This window comes from Sabethes cyaneus, chromosome 1, assembly GCF_943734655.1.
Source record: "Sabethes cyaneus chromosome 1, idSabCyanKW18_F2, whole genome shotgun sequence".
NCBI lineage: Eukaryota > Metazoa > Arthropoda > Insecta > Diptera > Culicidae > Sabethes > Sabethes cyaneus.
The window spans coordinates 68335961-68358997 of record NC_071353.1 but is presented as its reverse complement, the minus strand read 5'-3'; the positions used below and the strand labels follow the sequence as shown (position 1 = coordinate 68358997).

Sequence of the window (23037 nt, the reverse complement as noted above, 5' to 3'; positions counted from 1 at the left end):
ACTTGTACATTACATAAAAACCTTTTACACACTTTTTGTCAATTACCTGGTAGTCTGTTCTCTGTGTTAATACCTACTTAATTTAATTTGCTTTGTCATTATAAATAAGTTAATTAATTTGCAGCTGTGCTCTTTAAAATGTCTGCCACCGATTCGGAAAGTGCCACTCAAAGTGGAAATGAAAATCTCTGTGAAAACGATGATAACCATTTCGAGGATATGGAGTACCTTGACAACGATGTATTTTCAGATAACGATAACGTAAGAATGGAACATGAAGCGGATGGTGAGGTATTTGATTTTTACATCGAGGCTCACGAGCGAGAATTTAAAGGTCAGAAGACGGACAAGCCTATAGACATGCTTCACGTTCAGGCAAACAATAAGGACCAATTTGAACGACAGGTATGGTGCGCATACAGCTCGGTTTTAAGGTGAGAAATTTTATACCAGCGTGCCGAAGAAGGATGCAAAGAGCAGGTGGAATGGAGTCCCGTGACGACACCGTGTTGGGAGGATAGAGATCGCTTCTTCCGGCTTCAATACAAGCGAAATTCAATACGGCTTTCGGATCTAACTGATGACTTTTTAGCGAGTTTGAAAGGACTTACGGTTAAAATGTCTGTACTTGTTTACTCTGATTCACTGATCAGTGCAAAGGATTTTGATCGGGCAAAAGAAATATTATCACTAGGAAAACGTGTTGGTGGGATGAAAGATAGATCAGGAGCAGATGCCAACCAAAGCTTGATGAGGCTAGTGTCAACGTTGAAAAAAGAAAACAAGGACCGATTTCTGAAACCTTTGGATGCCAGTTTCACTTTGTGGGCAAATTACATACAATGCTCGGCTGCTCATCTTAGAGATGATCTAATTACTGCATCGCCACCCGATCATCTGAAGCACTTGTTTATTGAAGTCGAAGAAAGCAGCGCACATGCTGTATTGTTAGATTCAATTGAGGATGCCACGATCGCTGAGACTGTTCAGGAAAACTTCGAAACAATGATTGCAGATATTGAGTCGACTTTCGAAAAGTTGGAATCCCTAGGGGCGTCTCACTAGAATTATATTAAATATATTCACTGCAAATACTGCAATCACTGCAAATATCGCTTTGCATCCATTTGCAGTGAATGCAAATTTTGTAACACCATCTGTCAAAAACTTCTCTGATATGTTGTTGTTCTTCGCGTTTGTGTTGTGTTTCTGTCCCGTTCGTAGCTGGTTTATTCCGCCAGAGAACTATTTTATTTTTGCTTGTGCGCTGATTTTTTTTGCTAGTGGTAAAAATTGTTTTTATGCAAGTAATCATGTATATTTAATAGAAGGATGCGGTATAGAGCATTCTTCAATGAAAGTGCATTGACAACCTGCAGTTTAATAACCTTATCGGAGGCTCGCCGTTGCACTTTTACCTAACCATGGTAAGATAAACCAGCTTTCGTATAGAATACCGGCAATGGAGGAGTTTGTTGGTCGCGTTCCGGACCACGTCACTACTAGCAGTTACTACGAGCAGGAACCACTTCGGAAGACCGTTCTCGAAACCTAAGTGAATACGGTAAGGCGGTAAGTGTAATTCTATGAAATGTCAGCTTAACGTAGTCATTGCCATTGCTGTTTGTCGTTTTAGCATTCAAAGCGAAACATCGATACTGGATCACTGAGGGAGGGTGTATGGTGTCACTTGGAAATGCTCCGCAGTGATTACGAGGACGTAAAAAATACCGGAAGAGCTGAATCATGGTGCGTGCCATCATCGGTGGCATCGTTGTTGACCAGTTAGACAGAAGCTCAGCAGTCGCAATCCTTTCGGCGCAGCAACCGCAATAGCATATACATTATTAAGGGAACACGAAGATCCCTCAAAATCTTTCAGTAATGTTGTTAAACATCACCTTTTCTCGATGGGATTTTTAGAGAAAATAGCTAACAAAAATCAAAGTTTCAAATTTATTCTATTGTCAGATTTTTTATTTTTATATTTATTTTTTATTTGAATGTCAATATATTTCATTATTATAGTTAGGATTTTTTTTCTTACAGTTGCTCATTTTGAGACAAATCATAAAAATATTAATCAACGGCTTAGTTCTAAGTCTCATCTAACCAGGTTAGATAGAACTTCATTATCTTTCGCATTATGACCGGTTACATTATCAGAATAAAAGTCAACAGGATAGCAACGTAGCTCCGGTATATCGCAAGCCAGCGAGGGAATCTTCAAGAAGTTACGAGTTGAGCAATCAGGTGCTTGCCACTATCGGTTGAATGCTTATCATCGATGGAAACAAAATTGTTTCCGGTACTCGGGTCCAACGTACTGAGCTCCTGTTTCGACATCCACTTCGGTGGAATCTTCGTTCCGAAATCATCCACGCAATTGTCGGTAAACGGGGCGCAATTCTCATAATCAACTCTAATATTGTCAATTGCAAGGAAAATTGTACCATCCAAAGTGCGATACGCTCATAAAAGTGCTATTTTACATTAAATCGCTTCGGTATCTTCGGCGCACTTTTTCGTTATCTTCCAAGAAATAAGTGCGCCGAAGAGGCCGAAACGATTTAAGCTAAAATAACACTTTTATGAGCGATTGCGCACTTATTGATTGGACAATTTTCCTTGCAATTGACAATACGATCGTTCATCACATCGTCTTTGTAAGCACGAACCAAAGTTTCCGACCACTGTTTTTATCGCTATAACCTCGGGTCAGTAAATTACACGCCAGAATATGCATTGTTGGATTGTTGCGCTCTTTGAACGAATTTTGACTGCCATGCTTCAGCGCAGCAATCAAAGCACTAGTAATCGTTTCGTGTCCAGAAATGTGTTTGGTCTTATTTTGGATACAGTAGCGACCACGACAGTACCGAATTCGACTTTGATTTAGGAGAAAAAAAAGTAGCTTAATCGCGCCGCAACTGTACCCAACCACACTGTCACTATCTTGCTGATCGACAGAAAACCGATGAAACTAGATCCACAGAATCACAATCCAAAGCCATCCAGTACTTGAGCTAAAACTGTCACCGTCAGACGAAAGTTTGCCGGTTCCGGCCGGCAGCGCAGACGACAAACTAACACCGGCCGCGGATAGCTGGTTTTTTTCTCCGCGACACTCGCGATTTCATCGCTCTTTTGCTCCGAAACGCTACCATCCTACGTCGGTTTTGCCTTTGCCATCGTCATCTCGGGAACTGCTGGTGGCTTTGAACCAGAGAGCGAACAGTTCGCCTTGCTGATTTGTTTTTTAGTTGACCATCCGCTAGAACTTGGTCTATCTCGGTTAATCTTCGGCAGCTGCTATTGTTATCTGTAAAAATGATTTACTTCTATAAGTGACTTTGTTAAAATATGTGAACAATGCTTAATTTAAATATCAATAATTCTATTCAAACGCCCACAAAACACTATTTATGACAATTTGTGAAATTAGACGCCTCCAAGAATTCGTTGTGCATTTGATGCAGAATGAAAGCATTCCAGTTTTGAATTAAACTTGCCATTATTGCCAGGACGGTACGTAACAAGTGCAGAAAGTTGCTAGTCTGGCAAGCTTGATTTCAAGTTCCAACATCATAGCACGTGGCGCAAAAAGCAAAGCTCACAGGCCAGAATGAACTCCTTCGTGCAACAATGCGACCAAATTCCTTTCCTCGACGGATAAATAAAATAAAGAGTCAAGTACAGTCAAATCTCGTTTTACGTCCACTATTGGGGGGACGTAAATCAAATCGGTCGTAAAAAAAGTGGACGTTAATTCAAATTTCGGACGTAAAACGAGAGGACGTTAATTCAAATTTTGGACGTAAAACGAGAGGACGTTAATTCAAGTTTTGGACGTAAAAAAAGTGGACGAATTGACATAATTGGTTCCAACATGGAATAACTCGTGATCCTGACCGTATAGCACGTTGGTGTCTTCGACAAAGTTGTTTAGCAGATCAAGGGCTTTTCGTCGGATTGTATGGATTATAGAATTGTCTCACTACGTGGCGCTAGTGTATATGTAGTACTCTTATGCAGGCCATATCTTGCGCTGCTGACTATCTAGAATGTTGCGGTCTTCGGGAAGTTTACGCAAATGACTGACACCTTCAAGATGGTATGGAAAATTATGCAGAATTCGCTCATTACGTGGCGCTAGCGTATATGTAGCATTCTTATACAAGCTGTATCTTACGCTGCTGACTATCTAGAATGTTGCGGTCTTCGGGAAGTTTACGCAAATGACTGTCACGTTCAAGATAGTATGGAAAATAGCGCAGAATTGACTCACTACGTGGCGCTAGCGTATATGTAGCATTCTTATACAAGCTCTATCTGGCGCTGCTGGCTATCTAGAAAGTTACGGTCTTCGGGAAGGTTACTCAAATGACTGCCGCCTTCAAGATGGTATGGAAAATAGCGCTGAATTGACTCACTACGTGGCGCTAGCGTATATGTAGCATTCTTATACAAGCTCTATCTGGCGTTGCTGACTATTTAGAAAGTTACGGTCTTCGGGAAGGTTACTCAAATGACTGCCGCCTTCAAGATGGTATGGAAAATAGCGCAGAATTGACTTACTACGTAGCGCTAGCGTATATGTAGCATTCTTATACAAGCTCTATCTGGCGCTGCTGGCTATCTAGAAAGTTACGGTCTTCGGGAAGGTTACTCAAATGACTGCCGCCTTCAAGATGGTATGGAAAATAATGCAGAATTCGCTCATTACGTGGCGCTAGCGTATATGTAGCATTCTTATACAAGCTGTACCTTGCTCTGCTGGCTATCTAGAAAGTTACGGTCTTCGGAAAGGTTACTCAAATGACTGCCGCCTTCAAGATGGTATGGAAAATAGCGCAGAATTGACTCACTACGTGGCGCTAGCATATATGTAGCATTCTTATACAAGCGGTGTGTTGCGCTGCTGGCTATCTAGAAAGTTACGGTCTTCGGGAAGTTTCGAAAAAATTTCTGTTTTATTTGTATGAGAGTCCTTATCCTCGTACCACAGGGGTAAGGGGTCTCAAAGCATCGTAAAATAAATTCATGTCTCCAAAAACACCCACAAGCCAAATTTGGTTCCATTTGCTTGATAAGTTCTCGAGTTATGAGGAAACTTATATTTCATTTGTATGGGATCCCCCTTCTTAAAGAAGGCAAAGGCCTAAATTCACTATAGAAAAAAATCTTGCCTCCAAAACCCCTTACATGCCAAATTTGGTTCCTTTTGCTTGATTAGTTCTAGAGTTATGAGTAAATTTGAATTTCATTTGTATGGGAGCCCCCCCTCCCACTAGCGCCACGTAGTGAGTCAATTCTGCGTTATTTTCCATACCATCTTGAAGGCGGCAGTCATTTCCCGAAGACGTTAATTCAAATTTCGGACGTAAAACGAGAAGACGTTAATTCAAGTTTTGGACGTAAAAAAAGTGGACGTTAATTCAAATTTTGGACGTAAAACGAGAGGACGTTAATTCAAAATTTGGACGTAAAAAAAGTGACGTAAAACGAAATCACGTAAAATGAACGGACGTAAAACGAGATTCTAGTGTACTCCATTGTCAAAAAGTTTCAGGGTAATCCTCGATCAGGTTTGGTATCAAAGCCAATTAAAATTTTATCCATAACGACGAGGAACAGTAGCGATGAAGGTTTGTAACCCTGTCTTACTCCTGTAGCAACCCTTTTAGGGCTCACAGAAGGATCCAATCCACCGGAAATGTTGAAGTTTCCCAGATATTGCTGAAGAGTTGATGCAACATTTGCGATGGCGATACTGGGCAAGATTTCAGCATCTCGGCTAAAATACAGACTATTCCTGGTGATTTACAAGACTTCATATATACAATTTCTATTAATGACGGCACCTCCGGGTTGACACGGTCGATGCGACGTACTGTGGGCATCACGCGCTGCTGATTTTTCTAGTCTGCAGATTTTGAGACTCGGAAGAGTTGTTTAAATGCTTAGATGAACAGTTAGGCTTGTCTCGGTCGGTCGGACGGTCGATCAGTAATTAGCCAGCTCTGCCCGTGGCGACATCCTCGCATTGGTGCTAAGTCAACTAAGGTAGCAAAAATTTTCTACAATAAGTGGATATGTCTGCTGGTAGTGACCCTCTTCAACTAGTTAGTTGACCCTGGCTCTTTTGTCGCGTTTACAGAACTTCTGAACAGCTCTTTCCAGCTTGGAGTATCATTGATGGGTTGCTGTCTCAGTCGCCCTGGTTCGTGCACACTCAATCTTGGTTTTCGCCGTGTTTGGAATCAGGATACGATCGTTTTTATTGTTTATTCGCTCTGAGCCTCGTAAGCCCCTTGGACCTCGATTAGTTCCAGTATTTGGAGCTACAAGCTGCTAGCTTTTCTTACCCGTTAAGCCAACTGGCAAGACAAGTTGTTGGGCAAGGGTCTGTGAAGTAATCTGTGGCCACATTCCGCAACTCTTAATTTTACAAAATTGAAAAGCAAGCTCTCAATTCGAGTTACAGAATGACTTAAATTTTAAATAAGTACGAAATTTCTCTTTAAAGTAGTTAATCGTACTAGATTGAGTTAACTTATGGAAACGGGTGGTTTCAATCCTCAGAAGGTATTTTTAGCTCGGGTGGCACGTTCTTCATATTTATTTTGGACATTTGTGCCTCGCCGCTTTGGCTTCTCATCATCATTTCCCTGATGGGAAGGGAAAAGGATCAGGAAGAATGGGAGGGTTTGGACGGGGGAAAGAAATCTTCACAAAAACATTTAAATAAAAGAAAACCTATACTCCCGTATAGAGATGCCAATACTGGGCGGTATTTCTAAAACCGGTTTTTCGGTATTGATGAAAACCGCTAAAAGTTAATAATCGAAAACTACATTTAAAAATTTTATGATTTGAAGCAGATCTTTCCATAATCAATGGTACTCAATTTCTTTCGGCATAACTAATTGACTAGTTCATTAAAAAAATTTAGTTTTAAAACGCCAAGAGAATTTATCATGTTGTCTCTTAAACGAGAACAAATGTTAATGAATAAATTCTAATGAAAAAATTTGCGGAGGCAAAGAATTTTCATTCAGTGTCCTCGGATAAAGGAAGTACCTTACAGAATTTTATTAGCAAAACATCCTTGATGTCTTGAAGAATATTACAAAGTCATTTGTTTTTAAATTAATTATAAAACGAATAAATTTAAATATATGAACTTTCTCTGAAATTCTACCAATACAGTAAATCGAACAGCAGTTGTGCGATACCTGAGAGGTGTTCCGAGAGCAGCTCTAGAGTCGTAGAGTTTGCAATTTTTCCGTTACAGCAATTCGACAGCAGCTTGGACTGGTTCTGGCAATGCAACGATTTCTTCATTCTTCATGAACTATTCATCGCATAACTAGTACAGCGTATATTTACTTTTTAGATCGAAGAGATGATTGGAGCACGTAGAATTGGCTCAGTCCTGTCAACAGGCTATTCTAACTAATCAGAAAGTTATTTCTATTCCAGTTTGTATTAGCACCCGAACGAATCCTTCTTCGGTGGTGTGTTCTGACATTTCTCTAGAATACTCCGTCAATTTTCACTAGAGATTTTCTGAACAGCTTCACTGTATATCGCACATTTTTTTTTGTTGCGCAATATTCTTAATAAAATGGTGCATTCAAGTAGGAAATCCAGGAAATCGGACCTGCTCTGCCCTTCGCAAAACGCTATGATCAAGGAGCATACGCCGCTGTACGAAGCTGACAATGTACAAAACCCTCATTTAACCGGTAGTTCTTTACAAACTTGAAGCTGTGACGTCACTCACAATGGAAATACGCGCTCTTGTCGTGTTTGACCGGAAGGTGCTGCGGACAGGGATGCCACATATAATTCTGTGTTTTTTGTTGGAAAAATCTGATAATCTGTATGGCGAGGAAAAATATCTGTACAAAAATCTGTCCAATGCAAAACAATGAGAGTGACAGAGATAGAGAAACATTTTGCTGACTATTTCCGTCTCTTTCACTCTCATGTAAAAGCTCAAAAATCTGTATAATCTGTGTAATTTGGCGAAAATCTGTATTCTATGCATACAGATTCTGTACAGGCGATTTATTTCAAATATCTGTTAAACACAGAATAATCTGTGCATGTGGCAACCCTGGCTGCGGATGATATTTGGCGGAGCACAAACTGAAAGCGGAGAGAGGGAACGTTTTATGAATCACGAACTACATACACTTGTTGGAGAGATTGCAATCGTAAGGGTAGACGGGGCAAGACCGCCCGCCTAAGCAAAACCACCTGTATAAAAAAAGTTGTAGCTCAATTTCTAATCTATCTGCTTTAAATGAACAATTGATCTATTACCTACATGTAAAAAATAAAAACATAAATATTTGTAATGATTTTCTATTTTTTATTGCGATTTGGAAACACTTCCAAAAAATAGAGTATTTTTTCCATGCGGGGTGAAACATGCCCACTAACGGGGTAAAACCGCCATAGCGTATAACTTTAACAATATTCAACCGATTTGAATGAAACTGGTGGCATTGGATTCGTGAATTTATCTAATTTAAACAAATTGAACCAGTTTGCTATCAAACAATACATAGTTCCCCGAGATTCGCAAATTCGAAAGAGTGTCCGGCAACCACTCGTATTGGAAGAATATCAGTAATATAGGTACCAACAGTCTTGAAATTGATACCGTATAGTTTCTTTAGACAACAAGATGGATCGGGTTAGGCATCCTGGAGTCAATCTTTAAGGACTAGAGAGGATCTAAGATAAAATATAACAATATGGGTATTAAAGTTCCTACAATTTATCGGGTGGGTCATTTTTTGACATTTCAAATTGTTCTGATTGATAAAGCAGATGCATATTATTTTTCCATTGCTAAGATAATTTGCTATATTTTCATAAAAAATATGTTTATTCCATGATATTTGTTCCAAGAGGGAGGAATTATTGAAAAAAGCTATAACTGAGAAAACAAGAAAATGTCCATAGAGCCCGCGGGAAAATTGGCGATTTAGATTTTTCCAAACAGTCTACCAGCTACAAACTAAGCACATTTATATTGCTTTATGTAAATCTGAGATTCTTTGGTCCAAACTATGCAATTATTTTAAAAATCTCCTTAGCGCACTAGCATTCTGTACAACGGTCTTGCGCCGTTCGTTGTGGGCGGTTTTACCCCCAAATGACCGAGTTACACATTTCACTATTTATTTCAACAAAACTGCATGAACAGTTACCTAATTTAGGTACTGTCGGATGAAGACAGGATCAGAGATGCGATATGGGTTGGATTTACTAAAAGTTTTAACGTTTTGAATAAAATAGACCCTAGGTTCTGCGGGAACAAAGTTATAAAAAACGAAACAATTATAACGAAAAATCTGTTTTTATTTATTTCTCCGATAGTTTATACGATATTGCTGTACAAGGTATTGTAAAATATTGCGAACGCATTCAGTAATATGACTGTCATCAACATTTAACACTAATTTGAGCAAGGCCCTGTAAAAACATGGTGGGCGGTATTACCCCGGCGGGCGTTGTTACCCCGTTTACCCTTATATCTGGCCAAAGTCAGTAGGCTGCGGTGAATTGGGCAAGTCGTAAGGATGCCAAATGACAGTGCGACAAAACCGGGTCTTTTCAACAACCCCACAAGTACTCGGTGGGATCGACGTGCTAGATTGCTCAACCAGATCAAAAGCGACTTGTAACTGCTGGGAAATTAGCGATGAGTGACCCATGGAGTGAACTGAGTTGAATGGAGACAACTGCTTAAAAAGCACGAGGCACTCCGGCTCTATGCTGACAACAGTGAGGTATTTCAGAGGTTTCCCTTTGAAAAAAATTACGTGATTGAATTATTATTTGTAGAACTAAAAAAAGCAAAGCAAAGCCTAGCTGCTACATTCCGATTTCGAAACTTGACGTTCTGTTTTTATACGACAAAATTCGCAGCCAGCTTTTAGAGTGCAGGGCAATTGCAGGGCCAGTTGCTGCGATCCTATTGACTCTAACAGCCTCTCTCAGTCGAGATTCGAACATACGACGACTGGCTTATTAGGCCAGCACCATACCTCGAGGTCGACTGGGAGAACTATCAACAATACACTTTCAAAGTTTTACCAGCGATTTAAGCTTCTTGAGTTGTTATTTAATCATGCAAGAAAATACCGGTTTTTGATCGTGGAAAAACCGGTAATTCGGTATTGGAAAAGTGCCTGGCAATACCGGTAAAACCGGTAAAGCATCTCAACTCCCGAAGGGATACTGGTCGTCTTCGAAAAGAGCATAAAGCTTTTAACTAAGTTAGGAAACTTAGCGCCCCCGAGGGGATGACCTAGCAAAGCGTTTAATCCGTCATGCGGAATTGCAAGAGTTAAGCCATTCCACCCAAAATCTTAATCCATGCCCCTTATAAGTAGGCATGAATGAGTTTGGGGGAATGGCATACAGAGCCCTGCGCAGGCCTCTGAAAAGTGCATCTTTCAAAGATGCCGTAAAATGACGGCTTACCATCCTAACTTGGAACCGCAGGTCTGCAAAAGACAGACCCGAACGAGAAAAAGTATCTTGTCCGATTTTGCTTCTTTCGCCGATTTTTCTCATAATGTTTGCCTTTAGCTAACGTCGCCGACGCATTTTCATGAGAAAAATTTGCTAGAGAAGACTCACCGCTGGTTTCAATCCTAGTCAGTGTAGCAAATATAAATTTTTATGTTTACTCTTTCACATTTAGTAAAAGGGAATAGATAACCCGACAAACTTTCCAGCATAATATTCAACACAAAAAACTTGTATTTTTCCATTCTTGATGCTAATTTTGAGTTATATTCGAAAACCAGGAATTTTTCAAAAATCAACCAGGAAAACCGGGAAAAAACCAGGAATTTGAAATCACAGATTGAGTTGCCACCCTGATACACTTTGGCCAGTCGCTCAACCAGCTAGTCCCAGTTGCAAGGGGAGGCAGTAAAATCGACACAACCGTATCTACGAGCCGAAGCTGCTTTAATGGGGAAACAACTGCCAGCCTAGAACAATTAGACGGTGAAAATTTCAATAGTTGCGGCTCCACTGTCTGCCACTAAAAATGAAATAAAAGCCTTGCACATCACAAACTCCCGGAATGCGTCGTCAATTCATGTTCGACAGACAGCGAATTTGGATCTCGCAGGGTAATTTTTCGTACGATCACCGCCTAGATATCGGGTGTGACTCCGCAAAATTGCACACCCATTCTGTCCTGCCGGGACAATCACCGCCTCACTGTACGTAGCCAAATCAATATCAATCAACTCGCTCTGATGTTAACCGATCAAAATCCGACCCGGTTGATTTTCAATCATACACAGCAAGTCCACCATTCTCTCCGACCGATATAGTTGATACTTGATAGTATTCTGGCGTTGAGACGGTTGAGACACTTGATCCGTACAATGTCATCACATGGTTTACTAAGAAGGATATGGTGGATCATGTAGAACGTCACTTGGAGATACGTATACATGCCGTGTTAAGTGCAAACTGTTACTGAAGCAAGACTTAATAAGATGCTACCGAAGTTGATAACCCTCTGTGAGGATGGTATTGAAGCGACAAAATCCGAATTCCATGGCCATATATTAAGCGAAAAAGGACTATGGATTGGAAACTCGGGACGTGGAACTGCCGATCTCTCAACTTCCATCGGAGCACTCGAGTGCTCTCCGACGTATTGAAGAGCCGCAAGTTCGACGTCGTAGCGCTGCAGGAGATGTGCAGGAAGAGTTCAACGGTACGTACGTTTAGAGATGGACATACCATCTACCAGAGCTGCGGCAACACACGAACTGGGTATAGCTTTCATAGTGATGGGCGAGATGCGGACATGGGTGATTGGCTGGTGGCCAATCAATCCTCGAATGTGCAGGTTGAGAATCAAAGGCCGATTCTTCAATATAAGCATCATCAACGTGCACAGCCCTTACCTCAGAAGTAGGGGAATGCCGTCGTGGTTGGGTCATCTTTTGGTCCAAAAATCTCATTTCAAAAGAAACTTTGGTAATTTAACAAAGGTCTAAGACCTTTGTTAAATTTCCAAAGTTTCTTTTGAAATGAGAAAATTTAATCACCTGGTGAATATGAATAGCGAGAGCATTTCTAGTGAAACAACCTTCAATAAGAAATGATATGTTGCCGGACAAGAAAAGCAACTGCGTCCACAGAATCGGCCTCTTAGCGGAGCACGTCGAACGCGTGGTTCCAGCGAGTTCACTGGCATCTACGGTCCCGTAAAAGGGACGTGAGCGTGACAAGAATTGCTGGAAGACTAACCTGACCGATGTATAAGGACAATGGACCATTTGAATGTTACCATTCAACAAATTGATAAAAATATGAAAGTGACAATGAATGAATGAATTTTACGGCAATTTTACGTATTGGGAGAAACGATTAGCAGCTGCTATAGGGATCACGGAGAGCAACTAACACAGTAACGGTGAACGAATTGGCCCGACTGGAACGGGAAACGCAGAATTTATTCTTGAAGCATTTCTTTATGTACAGCATGTTATGTTATAACTATATGTTCAAATACAATGTTTCATATCTCCGAGAATGTTTAACACATTCCAATCTCTGATAAATGGCTTAATACGTTAAAGTTATCTAATAGACCGTCTTATTTATAAACTGACTATACTTTGTGCACATCCTTCTATATACAACTGACACTTATCTCCTCGTCAGACATATCGTCTTTCGGTGGTTTATAGTCCTCAACTTGATCTTCCCGTATCATTCGGCTCAACAATTTAATTCAACGTTCATATTATCGTTCATATTCAATCGTTAAAACCTCGATCGCTGGTTTTCGAAGAAAACAAAATAGAACCTCTTTGATTTTCCGGTCTTTAGATCACAAACCAGATACAAAACTAAGATTAGCTGGGTGTGCGGCATATATGGTGCCGGAGTGAATAGATCCTGTGAAGCCTGCGTATGACATTCGCACCGATGTTTGGTATCTAGGCATCACACTGGTTGAGCTGGCACTGCCGTATTTCCATACGTGCCGATGTCGCAGGCTGGTTCCGTAATGTTGCTAAAGATTTGATATTCAGTTAACTGCTCCGCAACTGGTTACCTCCGTGCTAATCACGCCGGAAAGTTTTTTGGATATACCTCCGTAAGCGCGCAGTTTTCTACCGTATTGCGGTGTTACGTTTGTTAAGTTAAAAACAAGTGAGTAAATAAAATACGTATATTTTAAAACAAGTCAAAGTGACTCTCATTCAAAATAACTCAATAACAGCACTTATTTACGCAAAACCAGAACTTTCTAATGTCAACGTTACTTTCAATATTCAAATCAAAACTGACGAAAACCCACTAAGTAATGTTTCAACTGCTTGTACGAAATTGATAATATGAAGCTACAACAGTTAAATATGACATGAACATCTGCAGTTTGGTATTGGTACTTCGCGTTGTCGGAAGTTTATCAAAAACAATCTCTTTTTTATTATAATTATGGTGATCGACACACTCTTGCATGGTCCATACAATCAATTATCTGCATGTCATTCAGCAATGCAACTTAAAAATAAAGAGAAAAAAATAACTCAACCGAATTGATTGGATGAGTTTCCTAAGACAGTCGACTAGATAGAACTTTATCAACAAATCTCGTCATAAAGATGCCAAATGTTGCACTGGGATGGTGTATGAATGTTGAAGAAATGTAGGTATTCCAAAATTTAGCACGCAAATCCCCGAGCAATCTTGGTCGTCTTTAATAATAGATTAAAGAATCAGTCAAACAATGTACTACGCACGTCTTGATATTCATACGACTCACGTGTTATTCTAGGTCGCCGTGGAAGCATTATGTCTATGTGCACTGGAGTTGCCTGAACTGGTATGCTGTGACGGTCCCTGATTTTGTTGTGTACGACTTGAGAATTGCATTTGGTTTACCGATTCTGTGTTTCGATAGCTTCCAGCCTGGTTTATCAATTACCAGCTGCCAGACAAGACCCAGGTAACCAATAAGCATTTCCAATGCAATTTAAAAGCAAGCCAATAAGCATTTAAGTTGCCTTAAATGCTATTTTGGCAAAATATGCGGCTACTTTACTGCTAGCCCTCTAATAGTGCTGACAATGCTTATTTCTAGCTAGTTACCAACAAGAAGAATTTAAATAGAATTGTGGATGCCAATTTACAACAGTTATGCAGTCAAAAAGCTGATAAACAACAACCTGCAGTATAAAACGCCAGGGATGCTAATAAATGGCTAATTTACTGCTTATTTTAATGCTTATTGGTTACCTGGGCGATTTCTGATGTTGATTCTGAGCGATGTCTTGACAATTACCAGACTACTGTTTTACCTGACTCACTGCTAATATACATGTTATTGAAATAAAACATAACCGTACGTTTTATTCGTTTATAACGCATATGCAGCTAATATCGATAATGACTTTTTATAAGTTGTGCTTTCGTTATTGCATTTAACTTGTATTGTCAATTGCAAGAAAAATTGTACCATCCAAAGTGCGATATCGCTCATAAAAGTGCTATTTTAGCTTAAATCGTTTCGGTCTCTTCGGCGCACTTTTTCGTTATCTTTCAAGCAATAAGTGCACCGCAGAGACCGAAACGATTTAAGTTAAAATAGCACTTTTATGAGCGATATCGCACTTTGGATGGTACAATTTTCCTTGCAATTGACAATAAAAAGTTGCATAAATAACAATTCAGTTTCACAATACAATTATTGCGTACCACTGGCACTTGAAATATAACGTTTAAGTACGTTATTTTTAGTGAGCAAAATCTATACCTATAAAAATGGATTTCTGTCTGCCTGTCCGTATGTTCCTTATAGAATCGAAAACTACTGAACCGATCGGCGTGCAAATTAGCATTCAGGGGTTTTTGGGGCCAGGTAAGGTTCTTATGATGGTTAGAGATCCGTCACCCCACTAAGAGGGGGGGGGGCTCCGTAGCCGCAAGGTTACCGAGTCTGCTTTGACAAGCGAGTGGTCGTGGGTTCGAATCTTAGTAGAATCAAGTAATTTGATGTCAAGTGACTTTAGCATGGGTTTATTTTCAGGCCCCTCCACTTACCCTTCCTTCGTGCTGAATTCTATATTTACCATCTGAAGCCTCTTGATAGTGCGAATGTCCCTCCTATAGTTAAGTGTACTGGTCAGTGGTACGGGTGAGTCCTCGCCAGGGACGGCTATAATATGGGATAGTGCTGGCAGCGAGTAATAAGTGGGTAAAGTAGATCAAACTTTGAAGGAAGGGTAAACCCCAATACACGCAAGTACGCACACAATTTAAAATAAGCATATCGTTCACTCAATAGCGATTATAGCAAAATGAAACGCAGTGCAGGTCATACAGCAAACACCTTACAATAGATCAACTATACTGGTCGCAGTAATGAGTCCACACATGGAAAAAAGAAGGGGGACTCCCATACAAATCTATACCTATAAAAATGGATTTCTGTCTGTTATTTCACCATGGCAGTGATTTCCGCTATATGTATACGTTCATGCTTCATCACATTTGACATCACTAGTGTGCATCTTTCATCTATGTAAAGATACAGACCAGCCCTGGGACCTGGTTGCAGTTAAGCAATCCTCAAGGTTATGCCCGTGCGCAGGGGTTCGCTCAATGTACATAAATAAAACTAAAATCAAACTGTTTCAAGCGACGGCAATTTGGAGTCAGGTACGATGCTGCCAATGCTGCCTAAATTGCCCAGCATGGGGCTGTTATGTTAGGCCGTATAAATAAAACTGTTTGATTTGCTTTTCCGTGTAAATCTTATGGCAGAGTTTCCTCTAATTCTTTTATACGTACCCTTTAAAGGACGGAATTTTTCGGAAAACTGTTACTATGAAACAAGTAGGTACTTTTCCTAGAACTTATTTAACAATTGGAATATGAAGTGTAATTATTCAGCTAACATTACCCAACTTTTCTATTTTTAGGAGGCGCACCCAATTTTAGACAGTATTTTTACCAACAGCTTTCACCTAGTAGTTGTGTGAGCTAGTGGTTAACGGGTTATAGGGAATTATATCCAATTTAAATTATATCCAAATCCATTTACGATTCCCTGCTTTCTACTCAATATTTAACAGAAGAATACAAGAAAAATGACTGAAGTCCTTGGAGCAATTCATCAAAAAAAAAACCCGAATTAATCCACCTAGCGGCGTGACCTAGCCTTTCTACTACAATAATCATTATTTAATTTCTCAGAAACATCTGAACAGAACAGAAAAATAATGTTAACACAAAAGATAATTTTTGCAGACTTGAATGAATATATATAGAAAATTAGAAAATTAGAAACCCTCTAACGGGTCTACAGGCGGCCTTTTCTTGTACAATTGTGAGTAACAGCAAGTGAAGAAAATGACAATTGAAATCTGAAATCAAAGAAAGAAAAAACTTTTCGATTGAATCCCACTATTTAATATTTATTTGCAACAGATACGTAGTTCGCCTAAGACGTGCAGGCTTCATCAGTGCCTTATTTCAAAGCGTATACGTATCTGTCGCGAATGAATATTAAATAGTGGAATTTAGTCGGTAAAAGTTTTTTCTTTTCTTTAATTTCAGAGTTCGTATTACACTAAGAGGCTTCAAAAACTTCAGACAATTGACATGTTTCTCACTTTTCTTGAATTTCAATGCAAATTAGAAAATTGCAAATTGTCATCACATACACACGTACATACATACATACATACATACATACATACATACAGGGATGGTTCGATCACTTTGACTAAATTTTGATTCATTTGACAGTACCGTCTCAGCCGAGCCAAATATGACAATGTTATGTATGGGACATTTGTAGAACTAGTTCTAATCTACAATTTTTCTGAACAAAGTTTTACTGTATCGTTTGTTGCTACGGTGCTACAACGCTAGTAACTCATCAGTGACTAAATGAACGTTCATTTAGTCACTAATAAGATACTAGCATTGTAGCGCCGTAACCACAAAAGATACAGCAAAATTTTGTTCAGCAAAATTAAAGACAATAACCTGTTCTACACATGTCCCATACATAACTTTGTCATATTTGGCCCCGTTAAGACGGTACTGTCAAATGAATCAAAATTTAGTCAAAGTGATCGAACCATCCCTGCATACATACATACATACATACATACATACATACATACATACATACATACATACATACATACATACATACATACATACATACATACATACATACATACATACATACATTGAATACAATCAACATTTGATTGATATGTTTTTATTTCACGCGTTTTAACGGTTTAATATACGGTGCTCAAGTGTTAAAGTTTGAATAACTTTTGAATGAACCGTCCGATTTTAAATAACTCGGTTTCGTTTGATAGATCTCAGCAGTAATTTTCAAATTAAAATAAAATGCGTGATGTTTTACATTGAATTGATGTTTATATGTTTCAAAAATATGTTTTAAATACTATTTTTTCACATTTCTTTATGTAACTTTCAAACTACAAGGCCAATCGTCATGAAATTTGGAAGTTAAGGGTTTGCAAGACTCCTCTTTCATATGCAATCAATTTTGTTCAAATTGGTTAAGGGACCTGTGAGATAATGAAGTTCCATATTTTTCGTATTTTTATACATAACTTTTGAACTAAAAGTGCGATCAAAATGAAATTCAATAGCAACCTTTAGGACACCTAGACCTTTCATTTGACACTAAGAACATTAAAATCGGTCCAGCCATCTCCGAGAAAAGTGAGTGAGATTGAAAGCGTTACATACCCACACACACACATACACACGCACACACACACATACATACACACACACAGAAAATGCTCAGTTTTCGAAACTGAGTCGAATGGTATATGACATTCGGCCTGCAGGACCTTCTTTCCATTTCCGGTTTTCCAAGTGATTTCTATACCTTTATACTATATATTTATATAGTAGAAAGGCAAAAAGTACAAGAAAAATGTTCAAAAGGAGTGACGCTGATTGAGACCGGTTTCGAAACCAGTCGATAATTTCGCTTTATGTTGGTCATTGTAGATTTTTTTTAAACATTAAGACTAGCATATATAAGATTGGATGTTGTTTTTTTTAAATGAACAATAAAAAGTATACTTACAGAATTTTTCAAAATATGACAGCGCCCGATCCTCGAACCCGTTGGACCGTTGATGGCCTGCTGTCCGACATAGACTATCATCTGAGAAATATTAACATTAGAGCCCTTCGAATCCAACTGGGCCATAATGAGGGAACTGTCGGTCGGATGTAGCTCGCGGAAGCAAGCAGCTGTCAGCTCTCGAATGCTGGAAAGTTCTTTCAGTATCACTGCTTCTATTGTTTTTTCCGCCGTGCAACCTGGCTGACATTAGAGTATTCCCTTCTTTGTTTCGGCAATGTACTCGTCACACCGTCTGTAGTCATTTTCAGCAAGGCCTGCTTTTCACCCAGCAGTTTTCGGTTAGAGGTAACACCCCCGACTCCAAACGAAAAACCATGATTCATCATAAAATAGGAAGCCAATCGCCACATCGACCGGATGGCCGTCTTCGCCGAAATCTCTCACAATCACGTAAAACATACAGCTTTTTGTATCAGATCCCATTGTACCTTTATCCATTGCGCCACACATCAGCTCGGAGTCACGGATGAAAACCCACGAATCCTTGATGCACATATCTTTGCCACTGGTATAATAGCGACCTTTCTTCGAGAGATTGGCATTTACAATGCACTGCCTGTTCGGTTTCAGTATCAAATTGAAAATTTGCTTGCCTATCCATATTTTTCTCGGCTTGACTATGGCCGGTTTTGGCAGGTCAATCTTCATATTAGTATAAGGACTGGACAGCATGCAGGCAGCCAATTGCATAATCTGTTCTCGAGTAAGGAATTGATCTTTCTGCGTTAGCAGAAAAGCACCAGTGATGAAATCCTGCGTAGCAGCAAATAGCAACTCTCCGTTTCGGGGTGTCACCAGATTGGATTTCTTCTGCAAGAGTTAATATGTAATGAAGTCAATGAGACACCGTGCCATCCCGCCACGATTACTGTACGCAAGGTACTTCTTAAATACGTTTCCTTTTTGCTGCACGTAATTTGCTCCGGAATATTTTTCTGTGCCATTTTTGACGCATTGCCATAATAAGTTGACGCATTTTCAGTCACAGAAATATAAAAATTAATCAGAATATATCAAATGAATAAAGTTAAAAAATCTTACCGTAATGTTAGCGCTATTGACTCTTACTGGAAACGTTAAAATTTTAGCAACACGGCTCCGGTACTCCTACTTGACGGATCATAAGGTTGGGATTGCGAAAATTACAGTACGAGTAGAGCAATCAACACGCTTGACGTACAAATTACCACGGAACCGATCCTGTTTTCCCTTCAGACGCTGTACAATTCCACGGGTTGGTTTTTTGGGTCGTAAAAAAAATTCAGCTCTGTTCGACTTCAATGTTCAATGACATTTCTTGCTGTCACACGCTGCGCTGACACTGACGGTTGCCGCCAATAAAAAAATCTTGCAGCAAAAAAATCTCGCTTGCATTTTTGCAGTGAATGCAAATGATGTAAAAAGCTAATGCAAAATTGCGAAGTGAGTCACCCCTAGTGGAATCCACTGTTACTGAATTGCGTAACCAAATACAACAATTCAAAGCTTGTAGACGAAACAATAAGTCTTTGATTTCTGCTTTCAAGCATTCTCTTAAAGTAAGCGAAGGAGAAGAGTCAAGGCTGTACGCTGAGAAAATTGTTGATTGTCCTGATGTTGACCAAATATGATTTTTTTTCCTGCTAACTATTGAAATGCTCAATAGCTTTTTTTGTTTTAATAAATAAAACTCGGTTGAATCTCGTGTTTAATATTTATTAGGCTGGTTCAAGTTTAGCTTCGAAACGCCCTCCTGGATAATAACCACATATCTTGAACAATTTAGTGGCATTGAAAGTGGCGAACTTCATCGCAATTCCCAGAACAAATACTTTAAGATCGTCATGATTAATGCTGAAGTAATAGCGTTTGAACATTTGCTTGATAAGACCAAATAAAATTTCAATAGGGTTCATGTGTGGGCAGTATCCGGGAAGAAATACGAACATTATTCCTAGTGAACGGAAATATCGCACCATATTCGGGTCAACGTGAATCCTTGCTCCGTCGAGAATCCATATAGAATTTCTACCTGGATATTGATTCACCCGGCCACTCAACGCGAATTCTCTGCATGCTTCAAAGAAAATTTTCCTGGAGAAAGTTCCATCAGTTGAAAATGTTTCCAAAATACCTCCAACTCCCATAAAACAGAGCAAGGAAATTCGAGTTTGGCGAACATGGTTACCACGAGCAATGATTCTTTTTCCAATCGGGCCATAGCCCGTGCTTCGACTCATATCACGGTTGTCAAACGATATCTCATCCAGGAAGAGAATATTGAATATGTCCCACTCCAAGGATTGAAGTTCCGAACAGTAAAATTCGATATCAGTGTTTTTTATCTGCATTGCATGTTTCTCCAGCACCTTTCGGGAAAATCCAATTTTCTGTAATAGACGGCAAATTGTAGATTTACTAATCCCCATTGAAAAATGCTGCTGAAATCGAGACTGTGCTTCATCCAGGTAGAATGTTGGATCAGTAGTAGTATATAATTGGTGCAACCATTCTTTTTCCTTTTCTCCGAACTTTCTAGACCTGACGTACGGAGAGCGGCTGAAGCTGCCTTTCTCTTCGAATTCATGGATCCAATTGTAGATCGTTGAAGGATGTTTCCCATATAGTGCCGCTAATTCTCCGACTGGCCTGTTTATAACGTAATATCCATACATAGCGTGATATTTTGTATTTTCTGATGCGTGTCGTCCGTGGATCTGACTACCCAGATAACACAAAATCGTAATAGAAAGTTCACATTAAATCGTTTTCATGTCAATTTCACATTGGAATTGTATAATGATTAGAGCATGTCAAATCGAAGTGAACAATAAGTTGTTTTGCAGTCGTGCGTGTCTTCAAATACAATTCATGACTGTGAATTATAAAGCAGGATAGACATTTGCAATATTTGATTATACCTTAATCTTATATTCAGGAGTATTTAGTTGCGTGTTATAAAAACTGCGCAACATAGAATTACAAATAGTTGTCAAAATTTTCGCACGTATATCGCCTCCACTTTGGTACATATATGTTCTTATATGGCGTGAAATATAACTTTTTCGTTCAGATATGATTTCGTATACATCAGTTGCAATCGAGACATACAAACCAAATGGTTTACTGGGTAGTTACAAAGTTAATCTTTCTTTCTACCATGGTCCTGAAAAAGGAAGATAACAAGCCAATCTTTTAAAAAACTTACTCTAGAAAGAAATGTGCCAGCGCATACAAATTTTTGCTAAAATGTGTGGATTAACCCCTTCGTCCGACTATCAGCCCCTTTAAGCGGACTATCAGTACACAACCAGCAATATTAAATAATTAGTTACGTTAGTTAGTTAAATAATTAGTTAGTTGATGATTTTGTAGTTATGTTTGCTCACTTCTGTTTTTCATAAACAACAAAGTGTATTGGCTGATGTATTGGTAAACAGTAATTTGACAGGTCACATTTATTTGACGTTAACTATTGACAGCTCTCTGCTAAGATTTTACTTGCATTTTGTCTGCAAGTTACTTGCAATTCGCATTTTTGATGCAATTTGCAATACCTTTATCAAAATTTCTTTGTGCTGGAGTTACATAGCAGCGATGGCAGCGACATCAAGATTTAGTTTGCCACTTATTGCTCGAGGGGTGCTCTATAGGCGAATTCGAGCAAAACTAAGAGCTACCGTTCGCTACCTGGTTGTGATTATTGGAACTACAAAAAAAGTGCAATTCCCAAAATGCTTGCTGGCACCTATATGGAACTCGACTTTAAATGTAATATTTTATTGAATTAACAACAGTGGGAATGATGAAAATGGATAATAAAGGTAAGAAAAAGCATTACCTTTCATTTGATATATATTGTTTCTGTTTCAGGAGATTATTAGAGCTTCGCAAGTGTATTTATGTTTACGAACTGATAGGTTATATGTTTGGTTCTTGGCGCAGATGATGCTAATCAAGAAAATAAATCCGTTAGCATTTGAAAACACATTGGAAAACGCTGAAGACTGAAAATAATTGGTGATTCTCTATCCAGGATATGTAAACTTTACAGCTGACTCTATGTACTTTTGTTTCATGCGGTACAAAATCAAACATTAACATTTTTCTGCCATAAAGTTAATTAATTCGAATATTTTCACTTACCTTAACGTAGATAAACAAATTTCTTCCAATATTTCGCTATCTAAAATCCTGACAATTGAAAGGGTTAATCAAAAACTGCATTTTATTTCAGTTTTTTTCAAAAATGTATGGAGTTTGACAGCGATTTTACTTTTCATCACTTTTTTTTATGCAGCGCCTCTAAGCGGGCGATAGCTTGTCAAAAACGCCTATTGTGTGTTCTATCCTAGAGTATGCTGCTGAAGTTTGGAGCCCCTCACTGGAAGTTGGTCCTCCAGGTTGGAAGCAGTACAAACAATTCAAATTTTCGATTGGAATGACACTGACAGATAATTATCATTCCAATTTTGACATTGCCGCCACTCTGTATATAGTCACTCTAGTACCCATGCGTGGGACATCGAAAATCAAGGGGTTTCCAACAGCAATGATTATTACGCACCTTTGAAAAAAGTTACTTTTGATTACTTTACTTAGAGTGACTATATACAGAGTGGCGACAATGTCAAAATTGGAATGATAATTATCTGTCAGTGTCATTCCAATCGAGCAGACGACTTATCCAACGCGTATGCAGGAAAGAGAAAGAAAAACCTTGGAAAACCCGCATTGCATACATTTGGGATGACTTGGCGCCACTCTGTATATAGTCACTCTAACTTTACTGATTGCCTCTGATTACCAGTAATCAAACTCTTGTGATTACT

The 23037-nt window shown here is 39.1% G+C and overlaps 1 pseudogene; it reads right to left on the bottom strand.

The window, feature by feature from the left end:
• Nucleotides 1–2226: 2226 nt before the first annotated feature.
• LOC128745788 (DNA-directed RNA polymerase III subunit RPC1-like) lies at nt 2227–18916 on the bottom strand (annotated as a pseudogene).
• Nucleotides 18917–23037: the final 4121 nt, after the last annotated feature.